Genomic DNA, 22,676 nt, shown 5'->3' with positions numbered 1-22,676 from the left:
AGGGCAACAGGGGCTTTAACTGTGAATGAGAACGGCTTGTGACTTTGCACTAAGGTTTCTCTGCCCTTCCCAAGTCATAGGACTCTTTACGCCAAGATTTGATTTCTCATCATTTCAGAAGAGAAACACATCTTCCTGAATTCTGCTGGGATAGCAGAGGCTCTGCAGGGCCTTTGCATTGTTGTCCTCTAGCCTTTGTTGTTTCTAGGTCCGCAGAAGGTGCTGTTTATTCCGTGGGCTCCCTCGCTCCCATTTGCCTCACTCGCGAGGAGGAGACAGGTGCAATTATGAGCCCACAGAGACACTGGACAAGATTTTATCAATCTTCCTTTGCATCAGACCTTTGCAAAAGATCAATAAACATTAGGCGAGTGCCTGCTGAGAAGTCGGGTGCACATAACTCTGCAGAGGTAGAAGGAAGAGCAGAAAGGAACCATTTGCAGAGCAACGTGTTGTTCTGAATACAGACTAATGCCTGGGAGCTCTGGGGTACGTCCAGGGCATCGGGCAGAAGGTGTCTAGCCTAGATGTTTTCCCTAGAGTGCCCAAGGGTTGGTTGCCAAGTTTGCCGGGGCTACGTAGCAGGTGCAAAGCACAGGCAGAATAGAAGCCAAAGCAACTGAATTTAATGGAATTAAACCCCTAGATACAAAAAGAAGCTTGAAGGATAGGAAATACAAGGTAAATGAGAGGCGAGAAAAGAAAATACTGAAACTGGTGTGTTTAGGACAGGGATGGATGAGTCAGATCTATAAAGGAGGAACAAGGGAGTAACTGTATGTGCAAGTTCTTGAACAGCTGTCAGCCATCCCTCCCCAGAAAACTCCTTTTAGGACTGAAAACTGCTTTTAGGACTACTGCTGTCTTCAGCTATAGTGCATGTTTTCCCAAGACACTTCAGATAGGTATGTGACTGTTAATACCACTATCCCATTTGGTGCAAGCCCTTCATACAGCAAGAGGGACCAGAATTTCATCAAGTCAGACTTCAAAGTCTGCCTCATGTATTTCCTCCCCTCACTTTTTTCTAGAGGTTCTTCTTTAAGAGTTCTCAGACTAAACCCTACATCCTGCTCCTAAGGTGAGCCACTCCTTACTCTACTGACGCAACTAGCACCTGTGTTCATGAGTCAGCAGAACCCACATCTCTTCTCCACAGCAGGATCACTGCCTGCTAACAGGATGGACAGTCCCAGGCAAACACTGGCAACCTGTTGCAAACAAAGATTTGATTTACAGAACAGCACTGTGTTTCACTGGGTATTTCAGCGGAAGGAGCTGCTTTACCTGATTTGGTCCCAGGCAAGCATTAGTCTGCATTACAGTCTTCATGACAGTGAAATCAGCTGGCCATTAACTAATATTTTCTGTAAATTAAATGTTAATATTTAATATGTACATTTCAATTGGTTTAGTAAGAATTTAACTTTTTAGTCAATAAATGGAAATGGCATGGACAGAATAATACTGTTTAATATGTAATTATTTTAGCAGGACAGAATGGACCTGCTGCAGTTCAGATCAGACACAGAGACGTGTCCAGCAGCAATGTGTCAAGACCTGTTGAGTCAAAAAGCACAACAAAATGTTTTAGGTTTCAGCTTCCCCCCGAGCTACGCACAAGACTAGCAGTAAGAGTTACGTAGTGAAAACATTTTTGTGAGATGAAATAACATAGCAACATGTTGCATTCTTTCCCTGCTGAGCTTCAGCAGCTTTGCTTTGGGACACTGCACAAGCAGGATAACACACACAGCATGACAAGAGGGTCTGACAGAACAGATGACCTGTCAGCTCCTGCATGGTGGGCCCATGCTCCTGCTAGCAGAGCTTTGCCAGTGTAGGGAGTTAACTAGTTTACCTTTCATCACCTGTCTAGATCCTTAGATTTCATCCATTTTCACACAATTTATCTTACTGTGAGATCATTACTGAAATCATGACTTGTCTCTGCCACTTATTTAATGGAGACATCCTATCGCCATCTCCACAATGCAGACATTTTACTAGTAAATATAAAGAAAATGCATTTTTAAATATTCCTGTTCTATTTTCTGGTATGGAAACACCAGGCATACAGTAACAAATCACAGGCAGCTCACCCCATAGACGTAGTCAGAGGTCGTCCACCAATTGTGTGGATCCAGACAAGTACACATAATACGCTTTAGCTGACAACTGCAATTGTTCCAAGTCTCCTCTAGGGAGTGCAGTCGTAAAGGAAGAAATGAAAACTGCAGCACACATGCCAGCTGGTAATCGGTGACTCAGGATATTCAGGCAGTCACAAATGGTGTCTGTCCATTTCCAGCCGAATGCAGAGAGCAGCAATGAGGTTTGAGCTTGATGTAAGCTCAAGGTTCTACTAGAACCCAAGGTATCCTTTAGTATGTGAAAGAAAAGTCTGCCCAGATACTAAAAATCAAGATGTAAATCAAGCAATAGGACTTCAAATACTGGATCAATCATTTAACCTGACACACCCACAGCTGAATGCAGCAGTGCTGTCCACACTATGGGGCTTCCATCTCTTGCCCACTAGTATATCATGCTACATTATCCATCAGATCATCCAGGGAAAACATGCTCAGTCTCAAAACATCATTTAGGCCTTGGCCTCCGTGCAAAGAACAGCAGAGACATTAATTTCTAGAACTAGCTGTATTTTGCATGTTTCTGCACATCTCTGTATTAGAAACTGGGCAGAGCCATCAACTTATTTCACCCTGGAATCACAGAACAGCTAAGCAGATAGTATCTGGCTCATCTTTATGGTAAGGAATCATGGATGAAAAGGCATGAGGTTGCCTATTTCTTCCTTACAAATCACATGTGTGCCTCGACTATGACCTTCTACTCCTTCCTTAAAGAAGCACCAGAATATAAAATGAATCCATTCAGAACAGGATCTTTGCCTCCCTCCCTCTCCCCCCCAAAAAATAAAATCCACACTCCCAGTCTCAAGAAAAAAAATAATAATTAAGGAATGCAGAAATCATACTACCATCCACCTGAGGCAAAGGGTTAGAGAACAAACTTGCCAGGTAAGAGTCTGGATAAGAAGAGCAGGTCTGCAGCAGGGACATAACTACCTTCAGAGAGGTGCCAGGGTCCATCCCACAATGCAGCAAAGGACACAGTGACTTCTGCAAAGTTGACTGCTTTGTGATGAAGCAGCTCTGTTGCATTTCCCAAGGATGATCCCTTAGTGTCACCAGGGCAGCACACCTTTTAGAAGCAGGGTGTCTTTCTATCCTGCCATACCAGCCACTCTTTACTTTTCTAAGAGCTACATCACAATAATTAGGGGAAGCTGCCATCACAATAATTAGGGGATTGCATAGTGATCCACTGAAGCAGAGATCTTTTGCAAGATCCTTGCTCTCTCAGGGGTGCCAGGCTCTGGATTCCTCATTGAGCCAGCGAGCAGCAGCAGCTCTGAGGACAGTGGGTTTGGGAAGCCAAGAGGCAGCAACCATCGCTGCTTATGGACAAAACTGCCAGGCTGGCACTGACAGCTTTGCCACGTACAGAAATCATCTATAGAAAAACAGGAACAGATATTCACATATCCTAAGGACAGCAACTGGACCAGCAGCCAGGATTTTCACTTTCAGCCAGGCGTTCAAGTAGCAGCAGATACCTGTGGGATAGTGCCAGCCTGTGCTTTTAGAGACTAAGAGTTCCCTCTGTAGCGGTGAGAGGACGATAGCGTCTGCTACTAGATGTGGGTTCTGCAATTAAAACGCCAGCAGCTGGCTCAGTTTAGACTGAACAGCATTGCTAGTATCTGTTGGTGTGTAACAGCCCATGGGAGGGAGGTAGAGGCACTGAGCACAAGCTTCATGTTTACTCAGCAAGCACCAGCTGAAGTGAACCATCTGATTTCTAAACTCCTCTTGCCTCCCACTTTCTGTCTCATCATCACACTACATATCTAAGCTACACATGTAAGGTACCACAAGCTAATTCATTCATCCCTTTATTACAGGCCTTCTTGCAGTTTTTTTTCACCTGTCTCCCTTAACCAGCATACCAGAAGCCCTTATGTACTGACATGGGGGGGGGGGGGGGAACAAAAAGAAAAAAAAAAAAAGAAAAAAGAGAAAAAGCCTCTAGAAACTGTGATAAATAAAAAGGAACCATCAGCTTTTTCTCGCCCTTGCAAATAACAGAGTATCTCCTCCCTGATCTGTCCCGTCTACTCTTAAGTTTTCCCACCAGCACTGATTTCTATTGCTGTCTCGAATAGTTACAAGTGCTTTTTAACAGAAGCATGGGAAAGTCAGACTTAGCATTAAGACATCCTCAGAAATCTGTAAGAATATTTCTGGTGAGGGCACATTTGATTTCTAGGGGGATGTTTATGATGTATACATTATCGCAGTCTCAGAACTTCATTCTCCACCTGTTTAGGATTCCCACACTGGATTACAACCTGCCTTCACATATGAGATGTTGAAGCTTTCAATGAGGTCACACCAGACACTGACAAGCACTGATGGGTGAGTCATGCTGCAGTAGCCAGAGATACTAGCAACAGATTTGTTAATCTGTATGCAGTCTAACTCTTTTTCTGGTCTAGAATCTTATTCAAGAGTGGAACACAATGTCTCAGATAGGTGACTGCAGAATTGCTGAAGAGCAAGGCCACATTTTCACAGCTGTTTTGCAGATTATAATAAGAATCAGTTCCTGGGACTATGTTTACAACAATGCAAAATGTGCTGGTTTACCTATAAAATGGAAGATCAAGATCCAGATGGGATCAACAGCGGAGCTGTTCATTGCAGATCACTGGAAAAGCCACCAAGCTAATAAGGAATCTAAGGGTTCTCAGAAGAGTTCCACCAACTCTGGCTCCAGCAGTTTAAATCGTCATCTCCAGCAAGCTGCTCTTCTTGAGGCTACTTCTGTACCAGGGTCAGCAGGTGTAAATACATGTCCGTACACCAGCCAGTCTAGCACAAAGGCCAGTGTGGTAACAGGATTGTTAGGTTTGGGTTTGAGCTAAGACATCCAACCATAACCCAGCAGGGTCAGGCACAGAACAAACTCTCTTCTGCTGCCTCTGCTACAGGGGGGGAAACCTGTGGAGAAGCACTAGACCAGGCAACAGCAAATTCCTGAACCACCACAGCAAAATTCAGTGGCGCTTGCTCATGAAAGCTTTGGAACTGCAGCAAGAGGGACACACAAAACCATGGAACAAGTGAGATATGGGGGCTGAGTATATGACAGTGGGAAAAGTTTCTTCATTTTGGCTAAACTACTGGACAGCCAGAAAAAGAATCAATCAGAACGGGAAGAGGGAAAGTAAATCTAAAAGAAATTCTGTAGAGACAGAACAAAGAAAAGAGGTGATGTTGTAGTCTCATTGCCAAATTAAACTTCCTAAGTCAAGCACAGAAATAATTGTTTAAGACGCCTATTCAGAAGACAGCATGAGCAGCAAATGCCAGTGGGACAACTAACAAAAGGTGTCTTTGCACAGAGAAAGCAAGCCACCTGGAGATTGCCTAACTATAATGAGTTTCCTCCCAGTTTCACATTATTAGTCACCTTTCACCCTTCTCTGCCAAAGGCCTCCTCTTATACATCCATCCAAGGACCAGAGCCAAAACACAAGCCCTTCCTGCGCTACTTCTTTCCATCAGTCACGCTTCAAGGTCAAGGCCTTCACAATACTGATCCCTGCTGTCCATTCCAGCCATTTGGAACCAACTCCAACCAAGCTCTTCAGCCCTGCTGTTGGGAAAAGATCCAAGATACTTGAACAGACCCTCCTTATACTTAGTTGTCATAGCCTGGAAAAACAGTTTTTGGACCAACACATTTTGATTTTGCTGTTAAAAGGGAGTCAAGAACATTGTTAGCTACAACTGTGTGAAGAGATACCCCAACACCCCACTTATCTTTAAGCATCCAATCTGATATATTAAAGTGCAATGCATCATCTGGTGCTACACTGTACTGATATTCTGGAAGTATTTCCTAGCATCAGCTCATTTGGCATGCATGTTATAAGCTATGTATAAAAAAAAAAGCAACTGAAAAATGACAGCTTAATCAGTTTATTGTTACTCCCTTGCAGAGAAGGGTAAAAAGAACTCCTGGGTGTCCCTGGGCAACATATATTACAAAAGGCCCTGGAAGTAATCAGAGCAAACGTACATATGGCAAACAGAGATTTTTTTTTTTCAAGTTCTGAAAATATTTCAAAGCAAAACCATTGCAAGGATCCATCGAGAAGCCCTCTCCAGCAGAAGACATGCCTACCTAGAGTCCCTTGGAAACCTGTTTGACACAGGTGGAAATGACCTACTGGCATTTATTTGTAATTGCCCAACACAGCAGTTGCTGAGGAAGGAAAAGCTGTTGAGTCACACTACAAGCCACTTTTCCACTTCTGTCTGGTTGCCCAGAGGGTAGAGTGGGACAGTCAGAAGGCTGAGATTCTGTTTATGCCTCTGACATCCATTTCCCATATGACCTTGGTAAGTACTACTACTTCTTGTGCCACTGTTTCCCCATTTCTTAATAGATAAAACCACTCCCTTGACTCATGGGATGATCATAAGCGCACTGTGAGGAACACATTTGTTTATCTAATAAAAGGTAAGAGAGAAGAGCCAACTATTATTATTGTTGTCATATAATACAAAAGTGGTTATGTAATAACATCAGTATTGCTTCATTTTCATCATTACAACATAACAAACTATCAGAGGGATACTGTCTGACATGGTATCTTCATCCCAGTGAATGTACTGAAGTGTTTACCTCATTGATACAAAACCAGATTACAACAATCTGGAAGATTCTACCTCGTTTATTTTGACCAGCCTTTCTCTAGAACATGTTTTTCCTGTATAACCTTGTAACCCATAATAATGGCCCAAACTACTCTGTAGGAATGACAGCAGGTTTCATGAGCTAGTAAAAGCAAAACAATTCCTCACTTGTGCATTTCACAACTAGTCACACAGTAAAACATACTTACCTTCTTTGCGAACACAGAATAAGCTGAAAGTTAGTTTCTACATTGGTACATAATACATACAAAGAACACATTCTAAAAATCTCAATGGCATGAAAGAATTAAAAAAACCTCTGTAATTTGGCTAAATTACATTCTGCCTATATGACGACAAATTTCCTAAAAGAAAAGCATTGACAACTGCAGTTTGTAACTGCTATCATAATTAATAACCAAATTTCATTGGTTCAAGTTCTACAATTTATTCTAAAATTTATGATTGTTCGCATATAAAAAGGTCAGATTACAGCAACATGTGGACTGAAGGCTAAAGAACGTATGACTGTGATTACAGCAGCTGAAACTACCCTAATCACACTTTTATCTTTCTTATCTACTGAAAGTATTTATGAAATAATGACTACTGTACTAGGCCCCATCACCTTTCTGAGTTAGTTCTGAACCAGCACCTTTGCGTCACTGTAAGAAGCCTGTACTGCTAGAAGTGTTGTCATTCAGCTGAAATAGAACGCCAAGCTTCTCATCGCTTAAAGTCATTAAAAAAAATAAACTATGACACTTCTAAAGAAGTAGGGGTGTTAACCCCAATGTCCTGGCCAAATTCCCAGCTTGAGTAATTACAATGTGCCTTGAATAAATTCTTGCCACAGCTTCCGTTGGACATAGTATTGTTCTCTACTTCCTCTCCTACAATATTATGGAGTGCCAATACATGCTCTTAAAGGTCCTGTCTACACTGGAACGTTGTATGGGTCTACCCCAGGACCAGCTCTGTGGCAGAACATTAGGAACAACGTGTTGAAACCAGTTCTGCTTGTCAGCTAAACCGCTAGGCAATTTGTAATTTTTATTTATTGATGTTCTGGCACCTCCTTCAGATGGAATTAACTTAGGGTATAGCTATGTGATAGATAGACTGGTGTAAATCCCAGATGCAGACATACATAAAACCTGTTTAATTCTTCTTTAAATGAACTAAATTTGCATCAGGAAATTAAGCAAACTAAGGTAAACTAACTTTCTAGATGCCTACTAGGATCGTCTGAGAAGGCAGCAAAAGCATGCCTAACAGCATAGGGCTAGAAGAGTATGCTAAATGTGTCTAGTTTAGCTGGTGACAATAAGCATCATATTTTTTATACTGACTGTTCCTTCAGAATTTCGGTGGCCTTTTTCCTAAACTGGTGGTCCACGAATGATACTGTTTATCTTTGAAGCAGTCACTGAATACTTATCAAATGCAGATCTAGTATTTTAAGTAAAATTCTTGATAGTTAATTTTAAAGCATTACTTACATTTTTCTGCAGCCACCATTAGAGACTCTAAGGATTTTTACCTAGAGCTATCATTATCTTTTTATATGTGTAACACAAAGAGATGAGGCCCAGACTATCTGCTGGTGTTTGCTGGGTTAGCTCCATGGACCTCACTAACTGAAGCTTTTACTCCCATAACTCACGTACTTTAAAGGCAATTTGTCTGCAGGAAGAAGTACAAGATCAAGATTCAGAAGAACCCGATCCTCAATTCCACTTTATGACCCCACAGGCAGATCACTCCCTCTTACTGCTCCATTTAGTTCTCCCATCTGCCAAAGCAAATGATACCCACTAATTTGACAAAACAAGAACAAATTTGTATTGATAGGCCATGGCAAATAGATTCACAATAAACACCATTGTTCTAACATTTGAAAATACAAATATTTACCTTTCAAGCATGTCCTTAATTTCCCCAAAAGCATCCCTCCAAACCCGTATTATTTTAGAAGACAGAAACTGTAGTTTCAGAAAGTGGATGGTTTTATTTTTGTGCCATTACAAAAATGCCTTTTAACTTGTCAAACGATACGCTACAAATATCTTTGGCAGATGAATGAAACCAAGTTTCCTGTCATAGCTGCCAACTTCAAGGTTGAGATAATCAGATAAACCTTTAGTTTGCCTCTCCCAATACTTACAACAACATATGTTTGGAGTGATCCACATTTGTCGTACTTTTCCTATTGGGATTTGAAAAGGCAAAGTATCAGACCACTACGTGACAAGTTTGTAAAACACTAGATGCGATCCACAATTATTACAGCCGACCTCTGTTCTCAACTTTCCTCAGGTTTCCCCCATCCCAGGTTATATAGTAGCCAGTAGCTCTATTTGTCTAAATGTAAATACAAAGTTTAGATCAATAGCATCCAGCATCATCCTCAATACGTGCTGGATACAGAGCCTTCTTATGGTATAAAATACCTCTTAGTTTATGGGAAAACAGGAAGGAATTTTTATTCACGTGTTTTATTTCAGCGGTATCAGTACAATTCTGTAAATCTAGTATTACTATTTCATACTGGAGACACCTCAGCCTGTTCATATTTGCAGGATACTTTATAACCGAGAACACTGTCTCTTCAGATATAATCAGGAATTTAAGAGTGAAAGCAATCCCTACACCTTTTACAAACTTTGTGTCTTATGTAACTGCTTCTATTAATTTATTATCAGGATGTCAGTACAAATTGTTATTTTGATGATTCCTTGCCCCCATACTTTTGAAAGGGAAAGCAACTATAAACACAAGGGAGACTGACCTCAGTGATTTCCTCTGCTCAGACAGGAGCACAATGCGCTTAAACACCATGACAAGGAGAGGTGGACTGTTTAGAATTCCTCCAGCTGTAATCTATAGTAAAAACAAATAAACAAATACGTGACTACAAGACACGATAATTAATCCCTGCATGAAGCCAACTGTTATCTCTAGCTCATAGATGGAGATACCAAAGCACACAAAGGCTCAGCAACCTACCAAGTTCAAAACCCACCACTGAGAGCCAAAACTACAGCTCAGGAGGCCACGTGCTCAGTCCATGACTTTCCCCCCCCTCCCCGCTTCTGTCCATAAACCGGATACAGTTCAGTCAAGGGCAGACAGTCTGAAGCGCACCCATTCGGTCAGGCCAGTTGCACAAGAGCTAGCACAAGCAGACACCTACCACCTCCTGGGATTACTGCCTGTAGCTGAGCTGCTCCTGCCCACTGAGGCAGCTCTGCTCAGCCCCAGCTGGCCTGCCCCAAACGCACCCTCCTCTGCCACACCTGCCCCCAACAAGCTCCCACCTGCCTCCAGCTCCCACCTGCTGCACCCCCAAGGCCCCTCCAGGCCGCCCCCTGCCCTCATCCCTCCTCTCCCCCACCACCCCCAAGCCCTCCTTCTCTCTGCTCCTCCCCAGAGCTCCCAGCTAACCTCCTCCATGCCCTTCCTCAGTTTCCCCATTCCCCTTCAAGCCTTCCTCCCCCAGAGCCCTGCTAAGCACTCACGGCCTCAGCAGCAGCACCCCACCACCACCACCACCACCACCACCACCATCTTCTCCCCCAGGCCCCCCTCACCCCTCCTGGTCCCCACACGGGGCTCCCACAAACCCTCTCCCCCACACTCCCCTCTCTACAACCCTCAGCCCCTCCAACACCCCTGGCGGCTCCCCCTGGTTTCCTCCTCTCCCTCAGCCTAACTGCCCCCCGTACTGCCCCGTCTCTCCTCACACAGCCCCTCACGACCCCACCGCACCACAACTGCCCCTCCACCGCCCCCTCACGGCCCCACCGCCCCCGGCCCCGCCCCTCCTCCTCCCCCAACCACCGCCCCTCGCCCCTCCCGCCGGCCGCGGCGGTGGAGGGGGGGGGGGGAGAGGGCGGCGAAGTCTCGCGAGAGGGGCGGGCGGGGGCCGCTGGCTGCGGGCAGCGCGGAGCGGCGGCGACGGAGCAGCCGGAGCCCGGGCGGCGCTGAGGGGAGGCGGCAGGCAGGCAGGCAGGCAGGCAGCCATCCCAGCGCGGCGCGGCCCGGCCGAGGGACCCGCTCCGCCGCGGCAGGCACGGCCGGCGCCGCCCGCCCTCCCGCACGCCGTGCCCCCGCGGCGCGGCGCGGCCTGGCCGCGGCTCGGCGAGCGGGGCCCAGGCGGCGGCGGCCGTGGTGGTGGTGGCGGCGGCGGCTGGGCGCTCCGCCGCGCCTGCCCTGCCATCTTAGGTGCCGTGCCCCGCCGCCTTTGTGCCCGCCGCGCCCGGGCACCCGCGGGGGCCGGGCCCGACGCCCCTCCGGGGGCGCCTCCCCCCGCGGGGCCGCCGCCCCTTGCCCCACTCCTTCTCCTCCTCCTCCTCCTCCGCGGGGGGCCGACCGGCGCTCCCAGCCCGGCTGCGGCGGAGGGTAAGGCGGGCATCGCGTCGGGGGGCTCGGCCGGGGCGGGTCGGCGGCGGGGCGCCCCCGGGAGGGGTGAGGGAAGAGGAGGAGGAGGGTGGGGGGGCGGCCCGGTGGGGCCGGCGCCTCCCCCGCCGCGCTCTGCGGCAGTGCCGCAGGACTCGGGGCTGCTGCTGCCTCGGCCCCGGCGGCTGGCGCTGAGCTCCGGCGGGGGAGCGGGAGGCGAAATGGCGCTTCCCTCAGAGGGGCGGCCGCTGCCGGCGGGGTGTTCCCCGCGGCCGCCGCTGTCAGGGGCCGCCAGAGGCCTAGGGCTGGGGCAGGGCTGCCGGCTCCCACCGGCCAGGCGTGCCCTGCGCCTCGGTCCTTTTTGTCTGCGCGGCTCCGGTGGGCTTCGTCGGCCGAGCCCGGAGCCCCCGGGAGGCTGGGGGTCCCTCGGGGACCGGCGCGGATGCCTGCCCTCTCCCCCCCCGCTCCCCTTTTTTTTTTCCCTTCCCCCGAGCTCTCTTCCCTACCCCTCGCTCCTCCCCAAGTGGTGAGTTTTCAGTGTAAATACCATTTTGTTCGGTGCTGGTATGGGATTTGGATGAAAGTGACCTATTTTAAAGACCTTTTATTGCTTCCCCTCAGCAATGCATGTGGCGGCCGATTCCGTTAGCCAAATAGCGTTTCCCAACCATTTTAATTTGTCAGATTAAAACATCTCATGGAGGCTAGATTTCTGTAACCCGCATGTGGGTATGTCTTTAGAAATATCGTTCAGCCTGCTTTGCTGCAAGCATCTTTGGAGCATTAGAGTTCACCTTTGTCACTGTGAAAGCAGAAATAAATATAAACGCGATACCTGGGCGCCCGTGACATGCAGTTGTACCATTGTGTTGGGCGCGGTACAAGAAATGGGGGGGGGTGGGAAACCGGGGATTAAAATGGTTGTTGTCAAATGTACATCTTTATGTGTCTTAGGAAAAATGACAGAATGGTTTTAGCCTTGAGGACTTTCATTAATTTTCTTAGAAAAGCGTTTCGTGTTTATCGTGCTTGTCTCTGCTGCTTATCATGGTATGGAGTATTTCATTAGGTGGCATTTTAGTGGCTGAGTTGGTTAAATAGCAGTTGCATTAACTAGTTGAACAAATTGTGTCCTTCACCTTTGACTATTGCATTTTGAGAGCTCTTACAGCAGTGTGTCCATGCATGCCAAGGACGGATTAATAAGATGTTACCTAAAGGTTTGGATGTTATTGATTCCTTACTATTAATGCTATTTATAGTGCATTTGACATGGCTTTTGTTTTATGTATTTGGATAAAGGTTATCAGCTTGGAATGCTTCAAATGAAATGTTCCCAAAATACCACCCCTTACGTTATTTTTTTTATAGATATATATATAGTTGAACAGTATAGTTCAGATCTTCAGTGTCTGAAAAATAGCTTTAGTAGATAGCACATCATAATAGTGAAAACATGGTGGAAAACTGTGATATATTTTGACACTAGTGAAGGTTTGTTTTCATATTTCAGGATTACAGAATAACAAGTTCTGTTGCAATAAATATGATTTTAGATACGTTTTTCTTGAAACTAGTTTGAGTCTACATTTTTCTTGCCTTTGTGCCTGTTCATAGTGAGTATGTCATAGTTTTTGATACCTGTGTCCAAGGGCAAACCTAATCAACGACTGGTTTGAGCCTTCATATTAGATTCTCCACAACATTGGCCTAGTTCTGACTGGTATGTTTGCCATTTTTAGGACTCCTCTTCCTTTTATCTGTAGACTCAAATACATTGATAAACTTGAACCTTAATTTGTCCTTTGAACTTCAGAGAGTATTTTTCTCCTCTGTTAAGAATGTCTCACTGAAGAGACAGTGATTCTGGTACAACAGCTTAAATTAAATTCAATCCTGTTGAAAAACAACTGCCTGAAGTAAAAACTCCTTGGATAGTTTGATATTTTTTTCTAACTAGACTGACATTAAGTGCTGCATGTAGAAGACCAGATGTTGGCGTTAAAATTATGTACAGATAAGGTGACTTAGGCCTCAAGTTAGACTACTGGAAAAAGTTATCTGTCATATGTCTTTCTGTTAAATTCTGGTGTAAGCTAAGCTGGAGAATCTTAAATGTTTACTTCCATCTAAGTAACACTTCCATTTGTGCAGCTTTCATCTTTGCCTATCCATTATAATTCATCATTTTTTTTTTTCACTAGAATAACATATTTTTAATGAGTTGTAAGACAGCCTAAGTTTTTATGCTTGGTGAGATACATTAGAAGAGAAGTGAATATTACACTAATAATTACATCTTCAGATGTATCCTAGTAGTGGATTTCCTGTAATGAGGATGTTTTGTGGAGAACAATAGATAGAGCAACTAATTCAGAGATTTGTTTTAAAGATGTTGTAGGTAGCTGACTCTGCAGTAGTGAGTTCCACTTTGACACGACCATTTCATACTCAACAGGAACATTAGGTGGTTTCCAGGTACTTCATTTTCAGGTGCTAATTCTCTTTCTAGCAAAGACAGGCTGGATGTACTACTGCTGTTGTCTCCTGTCTATCTCTTCTGCAAGGATATACTTCTCATCTAACTTGAGACTACAGTCATTTGCAAAATATGCCTCATGTAAGTTTATTTGACAGTATAGATGTTTTGTCAAATAAGAAAATGTTTGGGGTTGATCTGGCTTTCTTTGTAATCCAGAAGTGGTAAGGAAACTATGATAAATATCATTTTTCTTATTCCACTCTCAATGTATTTTGGAGAACACTTGCATAATCACTAAGATCCTGCCTTAAAAGAATTTTCTGTTGTGTTTCTGTTCATATTAAAGTCACATAAACAACACTTTGTTATGTTGAAGTGCATACTAGAAACTATAAAAATCCTTGGTATTACCAGTGGTGACCCTGGCTCTTGTCTTCTGAATTACAGTGGTTATGGGTGGCCATTACGTTTTCCCTGTTGAAGTATGCTGTGTAGTGTGAAGGGTTGTTGTTTTATTTCTTTACGTGAAGCTGGACAAAGGGAGGAGCTTAACTTCAACTCTGGACTGGAATCATGTCTGCATTAGAAAGTTATCCTGGGTCTGACAGCAGGGTTTCAGTTATGGGTAATGCAGATATGCTCCCTCGGTTGAGACAAGCTTGCCTATAGCAATATGGAGAAGGATGATTTAATACCTTCTGCAACTGATGGTTGTCCTTTCTTTTATAACTCTTGAACGTGTTTTACTCTTCTTTTCCACAAACTGCTCATCCTTGACCAACGTGATGCAGGATGAAGCCCTGGTCTGTGTGGTCTTGTGCTTGCTGGTGAGTTCCTCTTACGCTAGAAGTTTGTTTAGGCGTGTGGTCCTGTCCTCTACCTACTTTTCCACGTATGTCATTCCATTGGCTCTGGTCTTTGATCCTGCACTGAGCCACAGCAGCAGAAAGCTAACCTAAGGAAAAATGCAAAGAATTTTGTGCCAGCTTGGTGATCTGAAATGGCTCCGTGCGCAGTTAGGTGATGTTAGAGACAACCCAAGGGACTGGGCTGCACCATGACAGCCAGCAATTAGATCAGTTTATGCTGCCATGGAATCACAGCTTGCTCAAAGAGAAATGTTTGGACACAGAGGTGGTTGGTGGCACTTTTTCCGAAACTTGTAGTAGTTAGGTTTCAGGATTCTTTGTTTTCATTGTTCTTTAACACGCTGAGGAGTTGCTTATCATACATTGATTTCTGCATGGAGAAAAGACTGAAAAAAATCCAATGGATAAAGGGTCAGAAAACCACTAATCCCCTCATGTGAAGTTCCAGAGGGAGCTCAGCTGTGCAGAGCTGTGAAGCGGAGTCCTTCCTGTGAAAGCAGAACTTAAAATATAAAAACATGAGATCAGAGGTGATGTGCAAAGTGTCTGAGGGGAAAAAGTGTGCACTAAACGGGAAGAAAAGATGGAGAGCTGTTTAAAAGCACAGTTGGCTTTTAGACACTGTGTTCCCTCCTCCTTGTCTAAGTGCTCATTTACAGTACAAATATGGAGGAAGGACTACTTTCTGAAGGTCCTTAGAAACACAATGGACATTAGAGAGCACAATGGGTGCTCCAAACATGGTTTCTTAAAGCAGTTTTTAAACAAATATTTGGTAATCACTGGAATGACAGAATTTTTTTATTTTTTTAATTACCAAAGGGAAGCCATTGGGAACTTTTACTACTTTGTCAGATATTAGTGCATTGTTACTCCTGACAATTTTTGGTTGTGTTGGGTTTTTTTTTTTTTTTTTTTTTTTTTTTTAACGTCCTGCTAAATCTTGGTTTCTTTGCCAGAAGAAAAGGCAAGGTAGCCACTGTAAACATAGCATGAAATTGCCAAAGCAGCAGTAAGTTTTGTCTAAACAGAAAAGTTTCTCCAGTTTAATTGGAGCTTGCTGAGCCCAGATATGTGGTGTTAGTTACACACCTACATTGTAGCTTAGAGATGGGGTTTTCCTTCTCTTAGGTTACGGTGAGGACAGCCCAGCAGACGTTCTGAGTTAGGGTGATGATGGCTTCTTAATATGAGTGGACAGTAGCTAATAGTTTTGCCTGTTGTATTGCTTGGCTAGAAACAGTTTTGATTTTTCTCTAGGGGTCAGGATGGGGTGACAGCATGAGATTTACATATTGAATATTGTCCTTAGAATGGAAAAGGCTAGAAGTGTTTTGTTTTGGGGAAAACTTAGATCTTGAGGAAAGAAGTAAAAATCACAGAACTCTCAAGCTGGCAGGCCCTGCAGTTTTCTGTGCCTGTGATCTTCCACTGACTCTTATTACTACATGGCTACAGCCATGCAAATATTTTCTTTAGAGTGAGATGTAATTTTATAAAAACAGTTTTCTCCTACGCTCATCAAGTGTAGCGTGTTTACAGGGCAGCCTTCTATCAGAATGTGGGTGAGTGGTGCTTGTGAATTTAGTTGGAAGCTTTTGCCGCATGTCAGTGGTGTCAAGCCATATTTGAAAAGTAAATTTTGATGTTTAATGTTAATTTCAGAGATTCTTGCTTATACCTTTCAGACTGAAAGCCAGTGTGTATTATACCTGAATTCTTAAAATGTGAATAAAGTTGCTTTCAGCCTTTCACTTCAGCTAAAATTAAAAAGCCCTTTTTCTTCCCTTTAGTCTGCTGCCATTCACTGAGCATCAGTAGACATGGGTTTTGAGGGTTGAGGTCCTGTAGGATCAGTACCTCTCTGCATAGCTGGCTCAGCTTCAGTTCATTCTGGTCTGGCTGATTTCTAACCTGAGGGAAGCTTTGGGATCCAGGAGCATGGGAAAGTGGAATATGCGAATGCAAGTATGTTGAAAGCGTAGGGAACGTTTCTTGTAACAGTTTTTTGGCTTGTTCCCCATCCATGTGTTCAGTCTGTTTTCCAAGCATCCAGCAATCCTTCCTCGTCCCTGACACACCGCTGCTCAAAGGCAAATAACAGACCCATGAGCCTGTTCCCAGAGAACTGTTGTGTTGGGATTTCTTGGAAAGAATTGCATGTGGTATTGCACATGTTTGTTATTTTTGCCTCCATCCTCCTCCTTAATATGCAATTCTTATTTCCCGCCTCAGTCCCCTTTTAATTGGTGACTGTCACTCCCTCCCCCAGCTGAGGAGATGAGAGGTTATTTTTGCTAACACTGTTTCTCAAATAGCCACGGGTATACAGTAAGTAGTGCAGTAACTTTCTCCATGGGAAACCATCACTTACTAGGATTTCTCAAGCTGCGTCCTGGTGGCAGTGCAACATGTTTCTTCTTCAGTTCTGGCTTGCAGTTGTCACTAGCACTGGCTCCTCCCAATTCTCACTTCCTTGTAACCCAATCTGAATAAAGATCATGGGATTTGAATGTGCCTTGCTTTTCTGCTGCTGTTCTGAATGTTTGGGTCGTCTCTGTGTTCTTTATAAACTGTATGCTGTGATCTTCACTTTTTGGCTTTGCCTGTTCCTAAAAGCAGTTGGCAGTTGTTAAAATCAGTTCTGGGCCAGCCATGATTTGATGCGATTAAACTGTGTTAAATATGTTCCAGAACTGTTTCTTGGCCTAGATAGCAAACTAGTTAAACCCTAGTTTTGAAATCTATTTATGTATGATTTGGCCCTGTACCCCTAGGTAAGCTGTCTACCTCTTCAAGGGTCAAACAGAGCCCAGGATCTATGCACAGCATATGATTGTCTGCCTTTAAATCTACCACCCTCCCACATCTCCTTGGGCTTTTTTTATTACTTTTTGCATATCGAAGTCTTGTCTTGAGAATTATGCACCAGGTTAACTGCAGTAATGTTGTTTCACCACCCATAAAGACTAACTGTGTTGCAGTGATATGATTTTCCCTGGCATCAGCTGAACTGGTACAAACCCCACTTTATACTTGCTCAGTATATCCTAGTATGCAGGCAGGCTCTTAGATTGAAGTTTTTATGAAGGTTTGGAACCTTAATTTTTAAAAAAGGGTAACCTGGGCCTTGACAGAATTTCATGCTGGCTTCTAGAAGTGCGTATCAAAGTTGGGAAGGAAATAATGATACGTTTCAGAGGCAGTGCCTTACTGAGAATCCCAAGCTCCATTTTTATTATGGGTTAATTGCCATATAGGCAAACCCTGAACTCTTACCTGGGTTTTTGGCTTAATTTTCCTTCTTCCCTTTCTACACAAAACCCCCTCTAACCCATGCTTTGAAGTATTTAAAACTAGGTTAGTCTCTGGCTGGAGGTGTGTGGTAGAACCTCCTGTTAATTCTTGCTGGGACCTGCCCGTTTTGCAGCAAGAATGCAGGCAAACCCATCTGAATGCTGATCGTCTGTCCTTTGTGGAGGATGGAGTATTTTTTTCCTTCACTTGACACAATACATGGGCAAAAGAATCCTAGAGCATCTCCATTCCTCCATTCCAAAAGCCACGCCAAGTGCCCAGAGCCCTACCAGCAGAAGTGTGTGCCCATGGAAGTGAGGGAGGAGGGCTTTGTGATGATGCTTTGTCTGAGATTAGTTGATTGCATGACAATCACTGGAGATATTTCCTTCCCCCCACTATCAGAAGATGTTGCTGTGAGCTGCTAGCTCAGAAGTTGACCACATTCTTACAAGATCAACCTGCACAGCAGTCCTGAACTGACCAGAGCCTTCAAAATTTTACTCCGTTGCTGCCACGAAAGACAGAGCGCAGGGTCCCAAACGCTAAAATAACCTGTACTTAAAAAGAGGTAGATACGCATGCTTTGCATCCAAAATAAAATGTTATGGAAGAAGCAGGTTCTCATCCTCACCATTACTTTTGATTTCATTGCAATACTGCTGTTTTAAATTTGTTTGCAAAAACAAGACTGGGCAAAAGATTTGTTCCTGATTTGACAATAGCAAGCAGACCGCTTTGGATACTAGACTAACATGAAAATAGTTTACTTATAAAGAACATGATTTACCTTCACTAGCTCATAATTAGTCACAAAAACATAAAGAACATATAAAGAATTATTTGCTAGTTTATTGAAAAAGATTTTATATGCAGTTTTTGATGCCCAGTGTTTTTTAAAATATTTTGGAAAAGTCCCTACATTTTCCAAAATACTGTAATGGTAGGTGCTTTTTCTTAAATATCTCCTGAAAATATTAATTCACACATTATTTTAAGTATCTTATATTTTCCCCTGTTGCAGAAATTGGTAATTGTGGATGACTTTGCAGGCCGGAGTCTTTCCACAGTGGCTGGTCCAGCACCGGGATGTATGGTCCTCATTTGAATGGTCTTCCCATTGCACACTCTGGTATTGAAAATTAATTAATGTAGTGACTATAAATTCATGTAATCACTATACGTTTTGTAGGTATTACAGATATTTTTATGTTTAAGTAGAAGTAGCTATCAATATTAATATGATGAGAAATGAAATGTTAATATACAAATAGAAATTTAAGTAAGCTGTAACACAGAAAGATTCTTATGTATGTGGCGTTTTTATATTTTTCACTGAGTTGGCAGGATAATAATAGTAATTCCCGGTTCTGAATTTCATCCGTAAATCTCAAGGTATTTTAAATGGATGATGAATACATATTTATTTTTCACATTTATAAGGTGGGGATACTGAAGCACAGGTGGAGGAGTGATTTGCCCAGCATAGCTGGTGACAGAGGTGGAAGAATTTGTGTCCTGGGTCCCCAATTAACATCTGACCAGCAGGACTTCAGCACCTCCTCAGTTGTCAAGTAGAAGCAGAAGCATAGGAGATGCGCATTGTCTGTCGGGTGTGGTGGAACAGCACAGACCTCAAAGTTTGGCAGAACCATTGTCCCAGATCCCTTCCTGAAAGTCTGGCTGACCTACTAATAATGCAGGGCATTGAGTTTTTTTGTTTCATCATGTGAGGACTATGTAGATTTTTCTTATCATAATGGGAATTTGAAGCTGTTCGTGAATGAGCTGGCTAAATATTGAAATTTGTGATATTATGTGTTACTATGATGCGACATGTTGCTGCTTTTTATTTTTAAATAAATCTGAAAGGGGCCTTTAATGCATTGTAGATCAGTCCCTGAACTTGAAGAATAACAAAGTCTTTTCATTTTGGGAGTCAGTCACACACAGGGGTAACTGGGGACTGTTTACTTAAGTGGAAAATATTATTGTGAATATATAATTGCAAGACTTGGGGATTGTCTGGACATCTTTATGGAGCTCTGTGGAGGCAGAGTGTATCCTTTTATCCTGTTTGTGCAGTCCCTACTACAGCTGAATCTCACGTCTTCTTAACGGTCTGGTTATTATGTAATGCAAATACATGCTGCTGTTGTCTGTAAAGAGCTGAAAGCATTCTCACCTGATACACTGGGAAGGGGGAAGAGCTTTGAGCCCAGGTACCTGTCAGGAATCTGTAAGCGTTGCTGAGGGAGCCATTGCTCGGCTGATCGCAAGCAACTTTAATCTGTTCTAGATTCTACTTTAACTGTCTCTGCAGAGAGGTTTACAGTGTTAGTACTCATTTAAAGCATATCTGTGCAGTAAAATTGCTGGGGCTTATTTGGAAATAATAAAACTAAGGATTTTGTTGCTTCAGTCATGTTATTTTTAAACTAAAATAACCCAAAAAACATAGAAACCTTGAAATTTGAGTACCTGTGTGGTAGTGCTCAATATTTTGGGACCTTGGTTTTCTGAGGGATTTTTGTTCAATGTTGCCACGGCCATGGACTATGAAGTTTAGTAAGTTTTCTCCAAGATCTGCTTTCAGCTTTGGAACTAATGCTACCTATGCTAGTTTGAAATAGTTCGTACCTGTTTATCATGCGTGTTGCAAAATCTGCCTACCTATTTACATAGGTGTTGGGGAAACAAGGATGATACGGACTAGCATGAGTGGTACGGAGCAGCATGAGTGGAAGGAGAGTATGGTGTGAGTTGTGATTCTACTTGTCTGCTTATTTTCTGGTTTGGAGGCATCGAGCACCTGCTGATTTAGGGGTTTTCTATATGTGATTTCATGCCTGTGATTAGCATTTCTAAGGACATGACACATACGGTCTCACCACTAAAATACGTTCTATAAATATGTAAACAGAAAATTACAGAGATGGTCATTGTCCGTCTGTCCTGACTAGTCTCCGGAGTTAACCCAACAGGACTTGACACGCTTCGTTGGGCCCATCCGATATAACAGATCTAGGACTTCAAACTTAGGAGTAAAATTCCTTCTCTGAGTGGAGTTACCACCTCCTTTTGATGCTTCCTTAATGGCAGTTGCTCGTCTTGTTTTTCTTTTTAATCACTGGGGCAGGAGATTGAGCTATTTAGATAGCGTATTCCAGTGTCGTTACCATTTTACTGTTTAAAGTCTTAAAGTCAAACCCTATAGAAAACTTCATAAAGCTATAGAAATCTGTAATTGCATTTTATCTGAAATCAACCGCTTGTTATGCCAGAATTTCTCAAGCTAGATGATGAATAGTAGTAACAGGACTTGTAAGTCCTGGGGAGGTGTGAGAGATCCTGTACGATGGCGTCCCTTAAAAATGTTGTTTCTGGACAAAATCTGAGAGTGATACCTGGTTAGTTGATGTTATTGTTGGAGTGTTGTCCCTAAATTAATAGCAAGACTATGTTTGTTTTTCTGCTTTGAGAAATTATTAGTATTCTGTCTGAATTGAGCAGGCTGCCAGTACTGATTAGCTTGTGCATAAGGTGGAGATGGCAATCTCCTTAATTTCGTATTTAATTACCAAAAAATCACAGCAAAGAGCTATTGAATGATTTGTCACCATTGTGCTGTTCAGTAGCTATCAGTGGAACTGTGTGACCACTGGGTATTTAATATCTTCCCCTTCTATAATTCTCCTTTTTTTTCTTTGCTGGTTTTTTGTTGTTGCTGCTTAAAATTGTCATAAATTGTTAGAAGCAAGGAAAATGGTCATGTACCATCTAGTTTGGTGTCTTGAATCTCCAAGAAGCATCTTGGAGATTTGCTTCCAAGATTTTACTTACTTCCAAGATATTTCTTACTTAAAACCTGTGGTTTCTGAGCTTGCCAGTCATGTTGATCTGTCGAGTTCAGGTGTTACATGAAGGATAAATCTCCTTGTGACATGGAGCAGACAGTGCGCGTGTTCTAGCATGGGCCTCTCCTGAATTTTAATAAATACAGACAAGGTAGGAATACCTCTTCACTGAAGAGGCATGTTTTTTCTTTCTGCAGATGCTACCTTCTGCATGCATACACATCTAGCAATTCTTCTGTCTCTGGTGTAGCATTTGCACTTGCTCTGCAGGAAGGATGCTTCTTAGAATGCTTACCTCATATGGAAGAAATAAATTTATAAAGCCTTTAAGTAAGAGCAGTTTCCAATTTGCAGCAACTTAAACATGCTATGCTTTGCTTTGTTTCATCATAGTAAAAGCCACTTGCCTGTATAACTCAAAAACAATAATAAAACAGGCATAAACAAGCATAAAATAATGTAGTGTTCAAGTTATCTTTATAGGCGAACAGTAACTAAACACCTTTTAACTTTATTGTGCCTGGCCTGGAAAGCATCAGGCCTATCACCTTCCCCATTTTGATGGGCTGCTCTCATGGGCCAGGGGTGTGAAGGGAGTATTCTTTTTACCCCTGGACATGTTGAGTTTTGAGTTGTCCAAAAGGTAGCAGCCAGAAGCAGAGCTGTCTTTCGTTATGAGCTCTTGTTCGAGGGAGAGCTGCTTCCCTCCTGTTTGGGTTTTGCTTTTTTTTTTTGTAGGTGTGATGTCATCATTCTGCGAGGTCTGCGCCGCCGCGTCCTCCAGGAAAACAAAACAGGGGGACGAGACCTGAATGTCAAATGCAAAAAACAAGCAGATCTGATTCTTCCTCTCCTCCCTCCCCCCTTTTTTCTTTGAAAGGAGCTTTCAAGCTGACTTTATACAACAGGAATCAGCTTAATAGAAAAAAGAGAGCGAGAGAAGCATGGTTATTTCTTTGCAGTTCTTGCTATCAAC

General features: G+C 43.3%; 2 protein-coding genes across 2 annotated transcripts in view; one reads left to right on the top strand and one right to left on the bottom strand.

Annotated features, from left to right (window-relative positions):
- The window catches only part of NUFIP2 (nuclear FMR1 interacting protein 2), a 58,762-nt gene extending 48,637 nt beyond the window's left edge, over positions 1–10,125 (bottom strand). The window contains exons 1-2 of the mRNA XM_054848017.1: positions 9,991–10,125; positions 9,586–9,677 (exon numbers count right to left, since the gene is read on the bottom strand). The gene's annotated coding sequence lies outside the window, so the exon portion shown is untranslated. The remainder of the gene's footprint in view (positions 1–9,585; positions 9,678–9,990) is intronic.
- A 592-nt stretch (positions 10,126–10,717) lies between these two features.
- TAOK1 (TAO kinase 1) overlaps positions 10,718–22,676 on the top strand; it is a 68,875-nt gene continuing 56,916 nt past the window's right edge. Inside the window, exon 1 of the mRNA XM_054847165.1 lies at positions 10,718–11,198. The gene's annotated coding sequence lies outside the window, so the exon portion shown is untranslated. The remainder of the gene's footprint in view (positions 11,199–22,676) is intronic.

Source organism: Grus americana, chromosome 19 (genome assembly GCF_028858705.1).
Source record: "Grus americana isolate bGruAme1 chromosome 19, bGruAme1.mat, whole genome shotgun sequence".
Taxonomy (NCBI): domain Eukaryota; kingdom Metazoa; phylum Chordata; class Aves; order Gruiformes; family Gruidae; genus Grus; species Grus americana.
The sequence above is the reverse complement of the archived record's forward strand: the minus strand, read 5'-3'. Positions and strand labels throughout refer to the sequence as shown.